This window comes from Octopus bimaculoides, chromosome 2, assembly GCF_046866305.1.
Source record: "Octopus bimaculoides isolate indiv1 chromosome 2, ASM4686630v1, whole genome shotgun sequence".
Lineage (NCBI taxonomy): Eukaryota > Metazoa > Mollusca > Cephalopoda > Octopoda > Octopodidae > Octopus > Octopus bimaculoides.
Window position 1 is genome coordinate 170,402,785 of NC_142929.1, and position 15,169 is coordinate 170,417,953.

Here is a 15,169-nt window from a genome sequence, read left to right on the forward strand (position 1 = left end):
CTGCGATATGGGTTCATCTGGTATAGAAAACCTATTCAGACGTTCCTTGAAAACTTCCACGTCAACAACATGTAGATCTCTAAGGTTGCCTGAAAGGATGTTGAACATTTGCGGGCCCTTGAATAGTAGTACTGTGTCCTTATTTTAGATGGAGGAAGACGGGATCTTTGGTATGATGCAGTGCTGTCCAGCTGGAGGATTGATATACCTGTCAATTCCAAAACTGGGAGCTAAACGCTCCGAGATCGTCCAAATATATATCACTGCATATCTCTTTCATCTTCTTTCCAGGGAATAGAGACTCAGTTCCTTTGGCCTCTCCCAGTAGCCCATCCTTTGCATCCAGTTAATCTTCTTTGTGTATTGGTGCTCGTTTGCTTCGAGTTCCACAGCTTCTTTCACACTTTCTAGGGACCATAGTTAGGAGCAGTAGTCCAAGCAGCTGAGAACGAAAGTCTTCCATAGGAGTAGCACGGTTTCCGTTCCCTGGTTCTGAATGTCCTCAGAATCCAGCCAGCTACTCGCCCGCAGTGTTTCCATCTTGGTAATATGCACATGGAATGTTGCATCATTGCTCATGTGAACCCCCAGGTCACGCACCGACTCTAAATCTGGGATCATATTACTCTCTGGTACAGTGTGTTCTGATTTTAGCCTGGTGTTGGACCGATAGTGGAGTGCCTGAAATTTCATAGCATTGAAATCCATGTTATTTTGTTTTAGCCCATTTGTAGATTTCGTGCAGATTTCTGCCAAATCGGTAGTTTCGTTCTAAGCTACAAGATTCGTCCGTGCTACAGCTAGCCAAATTGATGTCTATCTGCTCTTTCATAATTCTTTTGACGTCAACCTCATGTACCAGTATCCAAATATTAGGTCCCTTCCAGGTGCCTTCCCATTATGTACTTTGCCTACAGCTACGGCGAAAATTTCCGGATCAATTGCATATTGTTGTTGTTGGTACAGTTTCTTTTTACTGCATTTAGCCACGACGAATTAAGGTTGAAATCTCACTCTCCTTTACAGATTTTCAACCAGAATGATCTTCTGACAGCGGGCTTTCTTAACGATAATATTTCCCTTCCTCATCATAAGCAAACTTATGCTTTATACAGGCTCCTTCAACAATTCGCTTGCTGTAGCGAAAAACTTCACTCAGCGCCCTGAGTTAATGCTTTGGAGTAATTAACCTCGTCCTAAGAGTTTGGTGTGAAGAGTTATCATAGAGCTTTGTTAGTTTATTCATAAGATGCAATTGATGAGGTGTACACTCATTATTCTTCATACATGTTATTATCATGATTAACAATCTAATATTGCAGAGCAGATTGTTGATGATTTTTCAGGCTGTACGTATGTTAGTATGCATGTATGCTTGTATGTATGTATGTATGTATGTATGTATGTATGTATGTATGTATGTATGTATGTATGCATGTTTGAACTAGTAAGTGAAACGATGTATACAACAATGAACGTATAAAGGAAACTAAACTGGAAATACTTATTGCCAGCCTTGTTAACCGGAGCCATTATAGATTCAGCTCTTCCGGCAAGTGCCAGTGATTATAGTCAACATTAAGGTAGAAAGCGAAACATTTTCCGAAATTAACACGCAAAGGCTGGCTTCTTCCGACCAAAAAGAACGAAACGGATAAAATACGATGCTTTAGTTAATAAAAAAGAGATAAGTTCCTTCAACTAAGCTTGAAACAAAGAGGGTAAGCTAGCCACAGGTAGACACCGAGGCTTTTATGAAAATCCCACGCAGGTGGGACAGGGGCTATGATCAGTTAGAAGTTCGCGAGAAGAAAGGACAAGACGATGGGACGGTATGAAAACTAGGTGTAGCCGTTGGGTGCTAATACGGGAGTAGGAGTATGGGAGAAAGTAGGTGATAGTAAGAAGAGAGAGAGAGGAAGGAATATTTTGCTGTGAACTTCCGTATCTAAATGATGGTTTATTTCATCGACAAATTTAGCTTTGGCGGGAAGTGAATTCAGAACTGGAATAGACGAAACAAATACTGCCAGACATTTTGTTTGACGCAGTAACGATACCACCCAATTCACCAACGAATAATATTGAAAACACAAATCCAAACATTTTTATCAGCAAACATTATTTCCAATATTAATAGAGCCTCAGACAAAATGCCGGACAGTATTTGTTCCGGCTATTTATGTTCTGAATTTATTTCCCACCGAGGTTAGCTTTGTTTTCCATCCTTCCAAGGTCAATAAAATAAATACCAATTAAATATTGGGGTCGATATAATCAACTATTACCTTCTCTTGAATTTGTGGCCTCGTGCCTATGTACCAAATCAATAATATTTGCATGTAGGAAAGCAATGTAATCATTAAGGCGCATCAGATCAATACACAAAAACAAATAAACAGATAAATAAATTCTGGTCTTGTTCGTTAGACAGACAGACATGGCAAAGTGACACAATCTGGCTAATATTGAAACAAGCGTAATTACGTACGCATGAACCATCTGTCGAGTTCACTAATGAATTTAATAAACTATTTCACGATGTCTCTCTCCTTTTGTACAGATACAAATTCTAAGACACACACACGTGCGCGCGCACATACATATACATACATACACACACACACGCGCGCGCGCGCGCGCGCGCATACACACACATATATATATATATATATATATTCATATAAATGAAATTTGTTCATTTAAACATTACGCATATACAGGTACGAGTGTATACGTGCGCGCATGCGGTGGATGTATGGCCGCGTGAGTGACTGTAATATGTAATATATTATATTGTATTGACACTAGCAGACGTTTTAATCGACTTTTATTAAAATAAAAATGGCTGTTCTATGTTATAATATCAATCGATTGTTCTTTCCAATGTTTCATCAACGTTGTCATAGCTGTGTATATCAGTGGTTGAGAGTCTGACGTTCGAGTAATTTGCTCTTATCACTCTGCAGATTATGAATAGATCAGTTTCAGTTAAGACGGATTTATATTAGTCATGGCAGCCACACTACTGAACCGTCTTCTATCCGTAAGTGAGCTCCGTTCTCATTACCTATATATCGTATGCAGAGACGTGTACTCATAAGCGTACGTGTGAGCGTGCGCGCATGTGTGTGTGCGTGCATGTGTGTGTGTGTGTGTGTGTGTGTGTGTGTCTGCGTGTATGTGTGTGTGTGTGTGTGTGCGTGTGTGTGCGTGCGAATATGTTGATTTGGATGGATCGATATTGTTTCCATGAGATTTAAGTAAGTTTCTTTTTCTTAAACAGAATTCAAACTGGTCAGAAGTGTGAGTATGAATTAATGTGTGTGTGTGTGTGCGTGTGTGTGTGTGCATGCGTGCGCATGTGTTTGTGTGTATTATGTACGTGTGTATATATATATTTTTATATATGTATGCATAGACACATACATGCAAACATACATATATATATATATATATATATATATATGTTCATATGTATACACTCATCCATACATGCATAAATACATGTGTGTGTATGTGTGGGGGGGGGGGAATCACAAGCCTAATTTTGTGAGTAAGGAATCTGGTAGGCTGACCAGCTCCTCCAAATCATATATTGGAAATAGCAATAAAAGAATAATGGCGTAATAGGCAGAATTATATCTATATTCATAACTAAAGTTGAATTTAATTTATGGTCTCTCGCCGTAGAAGTTATGAGCCGGTTCAAAGGCTTAAAAATATGAATATATAAATTTACGCAAATATATATTGTTGGTTATTACTCCACTCTTATCTCTATTCTTCTCAACAGTACTCTAATTTCTGCAATGAAAAACTCAAAATTATCTAGACATGAAGTAGATACTATGTTAGCTGCTTGGTAAAATATCATTGAATTCGAAGTTATACACTGGACAAGCTAGAACAGGCCTAACAAGTTACCAATGATTTGAATAACTCGCGTAGATATATACACTTTGAAATTAGTGTATGACCTGTACAGAAAAATACGCTGTTTATTTTCTCTAATTATAATAACTTAAAACTTATAAAAATGAATAGAAAGAATTTAGAAATTTATTCGGCGATATAGGATTGTCTCTAACGTGAGGAAATAACTATAAGTTAGCTAATTTTCTTGATGTAATATTAGATATCATTACGATCCTACATCGTCAGCACCATAAACACAATGCAAATCTACAATACGTTAACAATAAATGTAACCACTTTAAAGCAGTCATCAACTCTATCTTTAAAGGCGTTTCAACTAGAATATCCAGACTCTCCGAACATGTGTTGATTTTCACTGAAAACGAGGACTACTATAACGTAACTTTAGTAGGAGTCAACAATATATAACACATTCAGTACATTCTAAATTACAGTGTTTTTTTTTTAGAAAGCTTAAGTGTGACGGGTGGCATTTTCAAGTACAAAGACTTCATAATACGGCCAATCTGGGAAGGTCTTATCACAATAACTGCAACAAGAGTAAGAATATTATTCATCAATTGCTCAAATCTGAACTTCCTGGAATATTTAACATAGACAGTCAAAAGCAACACTAAGGAACGATAAGTCCTACGATAACAGGAAATATACTCTAAATAAACGGTGCAAACAGAAATAAGAGTTGTACAGAATGTGCAACCTTAGGAATCCTACTTAGTGCCCTTTAAATTACTGATGGCTTAGAACTAATTTAATATATAAATCTTCACCCGATAAAGTAACTTAATGTATAGGTGGATAAATATATATATAAATGTGGATGACATAATTGTGAAAATTACTTTATGAATAGCAGAAAAGCAGCTGCTTTTATTTGGAATCTCGGAATCTATGCATACGTATGTACGCATACATGTGTGTGTGTGTGTGTGTGTGTGTGTGTGTGTGTGTGTGTGTGTGTGTGTGTGTGTGTGGTTCTAAGAATAAAAAATTGCTGAAAAGGATGACAAAGGAATCCTTGGAAAGTGACATGGACATGCTCATCCCTTATCCCAAGATCTAAAAGTCATAGCTATATCGCACAATTATTGATCAGGTTGTTTATTATGGTAATGTTAACAGCGAAAAACTGCTGGGATAACTGAGCAAACATTAAAAAAATGATGAACTTGAAAAGGAAGGTAGAGATATAGAAAGATAGAAAGAAGGAAATGCGGATAGAGTTGAAGTAATTCTCTATAATCCTTTCTACCTATATCCGCATTTCCCCTTCTTTGCTTTTTACTTCTATTTCTTCCTTTGCTTTTCAGGAGCCTTTCTCTCTATTCTTCACTACCCGTTCTCTCTCTCTTTCTCTTCTTCCTTTATGTACCAAGTGACCATCACGTTTCGTTACTCATTCTTTGTCTACCATATATATATATATATATATATATATATACTCATATGTATCTATGCACACTCGCACACGCACGTATATATATATATATATATATATATATATATATATATATATATATATATATATATATAAAGATACATACATACATACATACATACATACATACATACCTAAGAGGTAGACACCGTTATACATGATCGGTTTCTCGGCGGCACCCTTCAATCAGTTGTGATTTCAACACACGTAGAAATGACTATTACCAGCATAAATTACGTTCTACGTGCTTCAAGTATACTCGTATTATTTATCATAAATTATATATCGAGGTCTGTTTTTTCTATTCTCTTTTTCCCCAGTCATTAGATAGAATGTAGACATGTGTCAACAACTCGAAATAGGTTCTTCATACATCAGACTCCGCCCAAGCTGAAGATACGAGTGTACTAAGCAACGTATATGTATTTGTATCAATATACGTTGTTCTACGTTTATGGCTGTACGCTATCATGTTCTTATAGATGTATGTGCCTATGCATATGTATAGTCACCATGTATGTATCTTTGTGTACAAAAATAAAATGATGAAACGTATGAATCTACATTTTCAGGCGTCAAACCGATGTACAAGACTCGATTTACTCAAACTTAGTTTGTGTAATTTAATCTTCTGTCCATTTGGTTATATATTTATTCATTTGTATATATAGATATCGATCTGTTTAACTAATAATAAAATAATCTATTTATTTCACTCCCTTCACAATACTTCCTTTTCTCCATTATCAAATCCCCTGTTTCATCTTCACAATATCTAAAATTTTAGATTCAATGTGTCTATATATATATAAATATGTGTGTATGTATATGTGTGTGTGTCTGTATGGGTGTGTATATATGTATATATGTATGTATATATATATATATGGGGGGGGGGGGTATGTATGTACGTACATACATAAAAATGTATATGCATGTCCATATTTATACATATAAATAAATACATGTAAACACACGTTGCCCACACACATTCACAGATACACAGAAGGATACACAAATACATATATATATGTGTGTGTGTGTGTGTGTGTGTGTGTACATATATATATACATACATATATATATATGTATATATATATATATATGTACATGAACATGTTTGTGTGCGGTTGTGTGTATATATTACTTATGCAGATATATGCTTAATATATATATTAGACATATACGCACACTCATAAATATATATTTTCATATATACATATATGACTATGTGCGTGTTCATAAATATGCAGAGAGAGAGAGAGAGAGAGAGAGTTGGGTGAGACATATATTCAAATCTGATGTTTTACTTAGTCGCTTCAGGGATGCTTCAAATTTTATGCGTCCGCTCAACCGAGAGTTGCGTCCAAATGGAAATCTCAGAGTTGTAATACAGTGAATCACAGTGTACGATCCATTAAATAAACTCTTCTGCATGTGTTTAGTAATTTTTCAGAAGCTTGTACGCTCACATGTATATACATACATTCACAAATGTGTTTGTGTACATGTTCATGTGAGAGTGCGCTTGTACGAATATATGTGTCAGTGTGTGTCTGAATATAGAAGAGACAGTTGTAACCCTCCAAGATTATTGCAATTTTAGTATATCATTACCGTATATTTAATAATTTGTTATTCCAGGCTGAAGGAGTCAAGTGTAAGAGTACTTTGAACGCACTCTACTAAATACTGTCTGTCAAATATGACTAGTTTGCAGAATGCAGTCGAGACATGAAGACAATTCGGACGCTTGGTATGCAATAAAGTCTTGTGTTAAACTTGGCAAAAATACCACAGAAACCGATGAAGTGCTCCAGTCTGCTTATCGATTAACTTGTATGAGCTTGTATGAGCGACCACCTGTTTTTCGATTCCGCAAGAGGCAAGTCTACTGGGAACTCATCGTGGTCTGCATTTTCAACAGCAGCGCTTTCATCTACACTTACTCGATTCTCTCTGCCCAAACGGTCAACAAAGAGTACTTTATAGAGGTTCTGGAGTGGTTCAGGAAGAGATTTCGTCAGAAAACGTCAGAAGAACGCGGCAGTCCACAATTCCATCCGGGTAACCAACTCCTTGACAAGAATTCGTATTAAAATTGCCCTTCATACTTCCTACACGCCAGACCTTGCTCCCTGCGACTTGTAATTGTTCTCCAGCCTGAAAGAGAAGATGAAGGAGGCTGTGACCAGGATTCCGGACAGCTTCACTCTGGAGGACTTCTCTAGAGCCTTCACGAAGTGGATGGAACGCTATAGCACTTACATTGAAATCAGAGGATCCAAATTAGGAGATTAGAGTTTTGTATACGCTCACACTCACACAACACACTCACTCACACATGCGCGCGCGCACATACATACATATACAAACATACACTCGTACACACATGCACGCACAACCATTCACTCATTAGCATTATTACAACAAAGCTAAACAATATAGTAAAAAGAGTATTCAGTCAGATTAAGCAGAGGGAAAATATGAGGAACCCAAGATACTGAAACCGACAACTCCTTGTTTAAACCGCATTTCATTGGCCATTTCATGTTATATTCTCACGATATTTTCCTGATTCTTTTCTTTTTTCCCCTACATCTTCCGTATCGACAGATTCAGAGACCCTAGAATTGTAAAGGATTTTTTGAACAAAACGTCCCTCTCTGACTCAGCAGTAAATATGCCATCGACCGTGTATCACTACCTTGGTGCATAGCAAATTATGCTACAATCATATAATAATGGGCGTAATGTCCGTCTGTCCGTCTGTACTCACATCACGGCCAAACGGTTGGGCCGATCGGCATGAAACTTTGCAGGGGTGTTTGGGGGGGTCTATAGGGTGGTTTATATATAGGTTTAATCTCATACATGTATGTATGTATGTATGTATGTATGTATGTATGTATGTATGTATGTCACATTTAGATTTTAACATTAGATTTTAGTTTATAAAGGCCAGCCACGGGTATCGGCTATCAGATACTATTAAACAACGAACATAGATTGCTCTACCTATGATATATATGTAAATCCCTAAGCATCTGCAGTTCATGTCATCATTAACAAAGAGAATGGAGTGAGCAACTAAGTTTGCTGTATTATTCTACAATTGTTCCATCGAAATCTTTTCCAGAAGCTTGCCGCTATAATAACATTACATAATAAACGAAATAATATATCGAATCAGTATCAATCTAGTAATACTGAAAAATATTGACTCATCAAATTATGTACAAATCGATTTGCTCAATGAACCTTCATTACACAAATTAAATGTTCCTCGTTGAAGATGCTCTTATTATCAAATAGTAAAACATTTTTCCCCCTTTGTTTGTTCACTTTGCTTTGTCTTATTTCTAGACCGGTTAATTTGGATTTGTGGTTTATTATGTATGTTTGGGGGGGGGGGGTTGTGTTTTTGTTTTTTTCTTTTCATTATGCTAAAAACATATTCAACGAGGAGTATACATTCTATAAAATAAAATAAGAGCTCATGTAACAAATCAATTTATACATAACCAGATGAGTAGATTGTTTCCAGTATTGCCAAAATTAAACTTGTGAGTGTATTATATACGAATCAGGATAATTATTTTGCATATCATATCATAATACAGGTTTCAAATTTTGGCACAAAGCCAACAAATTGGGTGAAGGGCTATGTCGATTACACCGACATCCCAGGGACAAAATAGTACTTATTTAATCGAACATCGAAATGATGGAAGACGAAATCGACCGTGGCGGAATTCAGAACGTAAAGACGGTTCTACCAACTCGCAGCCTTTTCCTATATAATAGCATTTCAAGAACACACTTCTGGTAACGTGTCGTTGAAACAATTGTAGACTTCCGAAGTAAAACGAGTTGTACACAAGAGGAAAAGATAAAGAAAGATAGATAGAAAAATAGATAGATAGATAGATAGATAGATAGATAGATAGATAGATAGATAGATAGATAGATAGATAGGCAAGTATAGCAAACAATTGCTTGTTGCCGTAATACTGTGTTTCATAAATCATATTTTACCAACGAATGTTTTCACATCTCTCCTTTATCGCTTTATTAATTTCTTTACAGATTTTCATATATGAAATGTTCTTTCATTTGTTACGTTTTTTTTGTGTCGGCAAAAGATCGAATTTATTACAATTCTTTCTTCGTTCAAAAAATTATTACGTAATGTTATGGCATTATACATCGATATGGTTTGCTTATTTTTACCAATTTGCAAAATAAAACAATAACACAGAAAAATGAAATATATAAAATTTTTTTCACTTCCTTTCAGCTTCACACACCCACATCCACATATATATGTGTATGTTTGAAAATATATGTTAAAGTCTTAAAGTAAAATACATTTATACGTACGTATATCAATAGCACTAACATTGCCGTAATCTATATATATATATATATATATATATATATATATATATATATATATATATATATATATATATATATATATATATGTATATATATATGTATGTATATATATATATATGTATATACACATATATATATATATATATATATATATATATATATATATATATATATATATATATATATATATATATATACATATATATATACACACACACACACACATATGCAAATATCTATCTCACCATATATTTATCTCTCTCTATTTCTGTTGCTGTGTATGCATACATATATATATATATATATATATATATATATATATATATATGTATGTATAGACACACACACATATATGTATACATATGTAAGCGTATGTGCTGGAAATGAAAGAAAAGTGGAGGAAAAGGGTCGATGTGTTTACAAAAGTTCGATAGATTATTATCAAACTACAACGAGTTGAAAATTGTGTGTGTGTCGGGTATGGGGGTGGAAAGGTTGGTTGCGCATGCGCACACGTACTTGTGAATACCTACAGAATGAAATGCACATACAGAAATATACTCATGGATATATATATTTGAATATAAACCCATATATATACATATATATATATATATATATATATATATATATACATACACACACATATAAACGTATATGCACATATCTTTATATATATATATTTATATATGTATATATATATATCTACTACATATGTGGGAAATTCTGTCTGTGGGTATGTTTGTGGAGTTGTTAGCTAACTCTTCCTACATTGTTTTATCGATTCTGATTAAACTTGACATGTGAGTGGAACTCATGTCTGGAATCCTCATGGTATACTTAGATTGTTGAAGAAATTGATAATAGGGCCGCTGTAAGGAATCTTTATATATAGCCAAGGGAAATAACCCATTCATTTTCCTAAAGATTTTGGTGAAAATGAAATTGAGTATGCTTATTTCTTAGTATTTGAACTGTTAGAGTTATTTTCGCAATTTTCCCAGTACAACATTTAAACAAGTAAATAGTTTTTTCCTAAACAATAGATCCACTTATTTCGCTTAGCGACTTATTCACGAATATACCAACACTAGCGACCCTGAGGGTAATATTCTCTGGGAACGCACAAAAGCCCTTTTCAGAGTTACTTTGAATTATTATTATCTCATATCTGATTAGCCTATTATTACGTAACATGCTTCACGATTTTAGTACACATACCTTATTTCCTCTTATATTCTATATACTCTGGGAACGCATTAAAGCCCTTTCGGGGGCTACTTTATTTAAGTTCTTACTATCGGATAACTAATTTCATGTTATTTACATAACTGAATTCACAATTTGGGTAATCGTAACTTATTGGAAATTCCTAAAAACAAGATCCTATGTAAAACAGTTCGGTATTCTCTGTAAATGCACAAAAACTGTTTCAAGGGCTACATATTTTGCATTGTTGTTATTAACTTAGTGAAACATTTATGAGAACGGAGCCAAGGAATAAGCCCCGCTTTCTCGGGAATTACCAGGTAAGTCAGCTAATATGTATATATCGTTATTAATAAAGGATTATCAATCCCGCCAAGATACTTCTTCAGTACTTTGTTAATACAAATACACCAGCCTAACAAAAGGGTTTTTGATTGGTATAGAACTACAGGTAAACCTATGGAGAAATCTGTAGTCGGAATCCATCACTTGTTGATTTCTATATTCATGGTTGCATTACCAACTTAATATGATATGTTTTCAGAGTGATATATAGGAAAAGGTATTAGTAATGGGCTTCATTCATCTATTCATTTGTGCATTGCAGACTTACAGCTGTCTCTGATATGCATTTAAGGTGCGATCATGTTTCCGTTTTTTCAATCGATCGATCGATTGATCTTTTAAAAAGTGAATGAGCTTTAAAAATGCTATCATCTTCGGAATCAGCACATCAAGTACAGTGTGTATATGTGTGTGAGTTTGTGTGTGTGATTTTCTGCAAATTTCAACAATATATATATATGTGTGTGTGTGTGTGTGTGTGTGTGTGCGTATGTATATGTATATATACATATATATATTGTATATATATATATATATATATATCTATATATATATATATATATACATATATTCACATATATGTATATACATATACATATACGCACGCACGTACGCACACACACACACACACACACATATATTTGTATATATATATGTATATATATATATATATATATATATATATATATATATATATATATATATATATATATATATATATATATATATATATATATATATATATACATATACATATACATGTATATATCATATTGTATGTTGTATATCTATTACATATGTTTCAAAGGCATCAAAGGTTTCTACAACTGAAAGACAGCGTCGCTGCATCCAGAGCTGTCAGGTATACTATCTGGCTAAGAGAATGAGAATGAACATTTTACCCGGTGGTACATAAGTACGGACTGGGTTCGTGTATCCATGTAATAAAGTGACGGTTAGAGTGTAATGAGAGGAGAATATATTAATAAGGGGAGGAAGACGTGCCCGCAGTTACTGAGTAGTGTACAAAGTATCATACCACAGGTCTTTCTCGAACTTGCATCCATATATACATTACTAGGTAAGTAGATAAAGAGATTTATTATTCCCCGATATCACATTCATATTCTGTTTACGGCTATGAAACTTCAAGTCATTATCTATAACCACTAAAATTACAAACAACAAATATATTTCACTCTACTACGTGTAGTGAGTACACTAGTTTTGTTCGTGTCAATAAAAGCTATTTAATGTATATGTGTGCATGTGTGTGTATATATGTGTAGATATATATATATATATATATATATATATATATATATATATATATATATATATATATATATATATATATATATATATATATTTATATATATATTTATATATATACACATATATATGTGTATATATATGCATATATATATGTATATATATATATGCATGTATATATATATATATATATATATATATATATATATATATATATATAAATATATATATATATATATATATATATATATATATATACATATATATATGCATATATATGTGTATATATATGCATATATACATATATATAAATATATATATATATATATATATATATATATATATATATATATATATATGTATATATATATATATATATATATGTATATATATATATATATATATATATATATATATATATATATATATATATATATATATATATATATATATATATGTATATATCCAAGCACACATACATGTATGTGCATATGTATGTGTGTTGTATACAAGTATATATGCAGGTGCTAATATAGAAATATAGGAAAAACATATACATGCCCGTTCTGTACACACATAGATATATCTGTGTGTGTGTGTGTGTGTCTGTCTGTCTGTCTGTCTGTCTGTCAGTCGGTGTGTTCGAGTGCATGTGTGTCTGTACGTCTTTGTTCTTGTGAGCAATGTGTGCATATGAGCTTATATATGTTCGTACGTATATACAATGGCGACTTTATCGATGCCGATATAACAACAAACCATAACGAATGGCAAATGAAGCGGAAGAAGACAAACAATTTCAGCTTTAACACATCCATTTCCTATATCTTGTTTATTTGTTTACACTGTTATTTATGTTTCACTGGGTTCCCAACTCTCACCCACCCCTCTTTTATTTATTTTGTTACCCTCTGATGTTCGAAAATAGTTTCATATCCCAAATATAGTAACATGTTCAGTCATAGGATCCTATATCACAGCATTTTCTGAATGGTCTATAATGGAACGGAATAAATATCCATAAACATACATATATATAACGGAGAAGAGAAAAAATCTCGCAGCGCTGACGTTTATTTTCACTTTCACTATTCATCCTTTTGTTTGTATTTATTTTCTTTGTTTATTTTTTCATTATCTAGTATCCCTTCTCTGTTTTGCTTCCTTTTCTCTTTCTCTTTCTCCCTATCACTCTGCCTATCTCTATTCGTAATATATATGCACACACACTTGTTTATATTTAAATATATTAAATATATATATATATATATATACATATGTACGTATATATGAACGTGCTAATGCATATATACATATATATATATATGGACAATCATGTATGCATATACGCACATGCGCGTACACACACACACACACACACACATGCACTAATATATTTATGCACGTAAGCATATGATGGCTGCAACTGAATTTTGAACAATGACATCGCTTTGTTTCTTTCATTTTTCTTTTAGAGCAAGGCCGATGTTTCGCTAGGGACCTACAAGTGTTCAACCAGTTGCCACCCGAGGTGACACATGCCTTTATTCCATCATGGTATTTCTTATGAGCGTTTTGCTCTTGTTCTATCATGGCCAGTCAAAGTCTGCAATTACATTATGCATTTGCCCTAAAAGAACAAATACTCTATGTCATTGGATGCAAATGAAGTCGCAAAGTTTACATCAGAGGTTACCTTCTTCTAAGGAGATTTCTAAACAAAGAGAAGGGATTTCTCTCTGGTTTATATGTTACTTGTCATAATAGGTCATTCTTATTGGTCGCGGTAACATATGCTTATACACACTTCCTTAGACACACGGACGCACGTACACACATACATACGTATATTATATATTTATACGTATATGTGTATCTCTCTCTCTCTCTCTCTCTCTCTCTCTCTCTCTCTCTTTCGTTCAATAAGGATATATATATATTGGGTCATCCCATAAATAATGCGGTTTTTTCAATTGCATGAACTAAAAGTCGGACGGTAAAGGGATAAACTACTTGCATCAACTTGTTATAAAAGCAGGTAGTCATTTTACTCTGTACTTATTCTTACTCTTTTTACTCTTTTACTTGTTTCAGTCATTTGACTGTGGTCATGCTGGAGCACCGCCTTTAGTCGAGCAAATCGACCCCAGGACTTATTCTATCGGACCTTTTGCCGAACCGCTAAGTTACGGGGACGTAAACACAACAGCATCGGTTGTCAAGCGATGATGGAGGGACAAATACAGACAAACACACACACACACACACACACACACACACATACACCACACACACACACACACATATATATATATATATATATATATATATATATATATATATATATATATATATATATACATATATATATATATATATATATATATATATATATATATATATATATATATATACATATATATATATATATATATATATATATATATATATATATATATATATATATATATATATATACATATATACGACGGGCTTCTTTTCAGTATATATGTATATATACACATATTTACATATCATAAGGGTACACGAAGCGCCTTAACTCCA